This window comes from Chiroxiphia lanceolata, chromosome Z (assembly GCF_009829145.1).
Source record: "Chiroxiphia lanceolata isolate bChiLan1 chromosome Z, bChiLan1.pri, whole genome shotgun sequence".
NCBI classification, from domain to species: Eukaryota; Metazoa; Chordata; class Aves; order Passeriformes; family Pipridae; genus Chiroxiphia; species Chiroxiphia lanceolata.
In genome coordinates, this window is record NC_045671.1 from 657,577 (window position 1) to 662,277 (window position 4,701).

Here is a 4,701-nt window from a genome sequence, read left to right on the forward strand (position 1 = left end):
GGTGGTGGCTGCCCTCGTGCCCTGCGGGCACAACCTGTTCTGCCTGGACTGTGCCAACAGGGTGTGCGAGCGCCAGGCGCCCGCCTGCCCCGTGTGCCAGGCCGCCGTCACTCAGGCCATACAGATCCACTCCTAGGCGGGCGCGGGGACGTCGTGGTGCCCCTCTGGGTCCCCTCCTGGGGGTGTTGGTTGGGCCGAGCTCCTGCTCTTCCTCAGGCTGAACCCGGGCGGCGTGTCTGGCGGGGACACACATCCAGCTGAGCTGCGTCTGTTACGGCGGCACAGGGCAGGGAACGGCTCAGACAAACAGACAGACAGACAGACAGACAGAAGAACAGCAACTCAGAATTATCCCAGGGCGTCCCAAAAGGTCTCTCTGCTGGGCGTGTCTGGCTCCCCCCCCCTCCGGGGCAACAGGGAGCCGGTGGAGGGCTTGTGGCATTACCGGTGTATCAAACCACACTTCCAACGCTGCCTTCTCTACACTGCCAGTTACGGAAAAAAAACACAACAACAAAACAACAACAACAACAACAAAAAAAGCAGGTTTGGGGCGAACGTTTCGGGTTCGGTTTTGTCTTTTTATTTCTTCCCCCCCCCCACACACACACACCCCAACCCCCCTGCTTTGTACGGGGACTCAAACGCCTGATTCTTCGGCGTCCCAAAAGTGCTTCCAGGGGCTCCGGGTTTGGTTTCGTTTGGGGGGGGTGTTTTTGGTTTGTTTTTTTTTTTTCTTTTTTTTTTTTTTTAACAGTTCGATTTGCTGAAGCAGGGCGATGCCGTTCTTGGGGAGGGAAGGGGAGATAAATCGTGGTGAGCTCTCGGGGGAGGAGAGAGCTGCCTGGTGTGTGCTCCTGCCTGGGAGGAGGATCCCGGGCTGGGAATTCCTGCCTGCTGACGGTGGAGAAAGAGGGGTGAGGGTGCTGACATTCCGTTTCCCTGGTAGGTCCCCATCGAGCTTTGTTTGTCTTTTCAAATCACCTTTTTTTGGTTTTGTTTTGGGTTTGTTTTTTTTTGTTTTGTTTTTGTTTTTGTTTTTGGTTTTGGTTTTTTTTTTTGTTTTTTTGTGGTTTTTTTGGGTTTTTGTTTTGTTTGGGATTTTTGGGGTTTTTTTAGGAGCACGCAGATCAAAACGTGAAGCCTCTTCTTCCTGTCCAATCCACACCTGTCTTGCACATGTATAAATAAATACATATTTTATTTTTGGTAAGGAAAAAGGAAAAAAAAAAAAAACCAAGGGGGGGGAGCTGTGTGTGTGGTGGCGGCCCCGTTTCAAAAGCATCTTTTTCCAATCACCAGTTAAAAAAAAAAAAGAGGAGTCTCTTGAATCCCCCCCCCTTCCTGCGATTTTTTTTAGAATTAATTTTTTTTTTTTTTAGAATTTTTTTTTTTTTTTTTAGAATTATTATTTTTAGAATTATTATTTTTAGAATTGTTATTTTTTGGAACTATTATTTTAGAAATTTTTTTTTTCTTTTTTTTAAGGGAAGCGTTATTTTTTTTTCCCCAATGGGTTTTGGTTTTTTGTGGGTTTTTTTCAAAAAAAAGGTTTATTTTATTTTGTTTCTTCGGTACGGCCAAAAGAAAAAAAAAACAATAAAACAAAACAAAACAAAACAAAAAACCAAACCAAACCAAAACAAAACAAAAAAACCACAACCCCCACACACGAAAAAAAAAAGAGCAAAAAAACGAAATTAGCGCCGTAAATAAAATAAATTTTATTTTTTATTTCCGCTGCTTTTCGTAGAAGAGTTTACAGGCAAAAAAAAAAAAAATTATTAAAAAAAAAAAAGTTTTTTATTTTAACGGTTTTCGGCGCAAAGAAAAAAAAAAAGAGAGAGCGGGTTGCCTCCACAAACGGACCTTCACGAGCACGTGTTTTGTGTTTTGCTGCAAAATGACAAAGCCAAGGAGACTGTCCAGTCTAAGTTTAGCATTTTGCTAATTTTGCTACACTTTTTTTTTTTTTTTTTTTTGTTACCTGTAGGTAGGGAGGTCGTAGGGATAATTATCATTGTTATTATTATTATTGTTATTATTAAAAAAAAAATATTTTTGATTTGGGTAAAGTTTAAGAGAGGAGAAGAAGAAGAGAAAAAGAAAAAAAAAATACCACAAAAATAGCATATATTTTATGATAAATGGGCCTTTAAACTTAATGATGGCCAAAGCACTGATATTATTATTATTATTATTATTATTATTATTATATATTTGCTGTAAAGAGAAATTATAAGAGTTTTATTTTTCTGATATTAAAAAAAAAATAAAAAAATTACTTAATAAAGAACTCGTTTCCATTAACTGGAAGGTTCTGTCTGCTGTGTCCGGGGCTGGGTGACACCCCCCCTGTTCTCCCTGGGATCCCAGAACCCTGGGATGGGATGGGATGGGATGGGATGGGATGGGATGGGATGGGATGGGATGGGATGGGATGGGATGGGATGGGATGGGATGGGATGGGATGGGATGGGATGGGATGGGATGGGATGGGATGGGATGGGATGGGATGGAGGGATGGGATGGGATGGGATGGGATGGGATGGGATGGGATGGGATGGGATGGATGGGATGGGATGGGATGGGATGGGATGGGATGGGATGGGATGGGATGGGATGGGATGGGATGGGATGGGATGGGATGGGATGGGATGGGATGGGATGGGATGGGATGGGATGGGATGGGATGGGATGGGATGGGATGGGATGGGATGGGATGGGATGGGATGGGATGGATGGGATGGGATGGGATGGGATGGGATGGGATGGGATGGGATGGGATGGGATGGGATGGGATGGGATGGGATGGGATGGGATGGGATGGGATGGGATGGGATGGGATGGGATGGGATGGGATGGGATGGGATGGGATGGGATGGGATGGGATGGGATGGGATGGGAGGGATGGGATGGGATGGGATGGGATGGGATGGATGGGATGGGATGGGATGGGATGGGATGGGATGGGATGGGATGGGATGGGATGGGATGGGATGGGATGGGATGGGATGGGATGGGATGGGATGGGATGGGATGGGATGGGATGGGATGGGATGGGATGGGATGGGATGGGATGGGATGGGATGGGATGGGATGGGATGGGATGGGATGGGATGGGATGGGATGGAAGGGGTTTTAAGGGTCATCTCATCCCAGCCCCCTTCCTCCTTCCATAAACCAGGTTTTTCCAGCCTCGTCTTGGACACTTCCAGGGATCCAGGGGCAGCCACAGCTTCTCTGGGCAATCTGTACCAGGGCCTCACCACCCTCACAGACAGCAATTCCTTCCCAACATCCCATCTAAAACAGTGGGAAGCCATTCCCCTTGTCCTGTCCCTCCATCCCTTGTCCCCGGTCCCTCTCCAGCTCTCCTGGAGCCCCTTTAGGCCCTGGAAGGGGCTCTCAGGTCTCCCTGGATCCTTCTCTGCTCCAGCTGAACCCCCCCAGCTCTCCCAGCCTGGCTCCAGAGCAGAGGGGCTCCAGCCCTGGGATCATCTCCGTGGGCTCCCCTGGGCTCTCTCCAGGGTCCCGCTGCAGACGGACACACACCCTCTGCAGTTCGAGCTCTGTGGTTCTCCCGCTGGGTTCCTTCCCGGTGCAGGGGGAGCTCGGCACCCTGTGCCTGGCACAAGGCGCTTCGTTTCCTTCCACGGAGTCTCCGGATCCCCTCTTTGCCCCCTTCTTTTCGTCCCCCCCCCCGATCCCGGTTTCCAGGCAGGAGCCCCGTGAGGGTCCCTCGGTCTGGGTGCTGTGCTGACCCTCACGGAGCATCCCAGGGCGGGTTTGGGTTGGGGAGGGACCTCAAAGCCCACCCCGTCCCACCCCTTGCCAGGGGCGGGACACCTCCCACTAAACCTGTGTTTAAACACTCCTTGGGGGGGGATACAAAAGCCCAGCTGCTCCCTCCTGCGTCAACACACACCCCCTCCTGTGGATTCCTCCTGGATTTTGGGCGCCCGAGGTGTGGGGCTCTGGGGGGGGGGCGTCTCCCCCCTCCCTAATCAGCCGCCCCCGGGGGTGCAGGGAGGTGCTGGGGCCCGCGGTCCTCAAAAGCGCCGTCCCGGAGCTTTGTGTCCTCAAAACCTGAACTCCCCGCTCGCTCCCTTCGGAGGAACAGGGAGGAGAAACGCTGCTTTTCAAGTGCCTTTTTAATCACGAGTCTCGGGAGGAGATCAAAGAGGGTTTGAATCCGCCTCGCTCGGGTCCCGGGGCTGTTTCGGTGCTGCAGCAAAGGGGCCTCAGACGCAAAACCTGAGGCAGCGGAGGGAGAGGTGGAGATGAAACCCGGTTGTTTTCTGGGTGCGCATCAGCACCCGGCGCGTCCCGGCCCCTCCACCGCCTTCTGTCCAGCAGAGCAGGGGCGCTGCGGCCGCCCTGGAGTTCCATAAGCCAGGCACGGGCTTAGAAAGCTCCACTTCTCCTCAATCCGCTGCCCCGAATTTATTTTTCCGTGCTCAGGAGCGCTTGTGACGGGGTGACTAACCCGCCTGGAATTCCGGCTCGTGCTCATGGAAAGGGAAGCGCTGGCCACCAAGTGCAGCATCAGCCTGAGCTGCTGCCAGCCGGGTCGGCTGGGAGAGCTGAATTATTTTAATTTTTTTTAATTATTATTAAGGGAGGCATTAAACTTGTTGGTTTGTTTTTTTTTTCCTTTTGGTTGCTGGAGCCGCCGAGCTGCCCGTGAGCAGTTGGGAT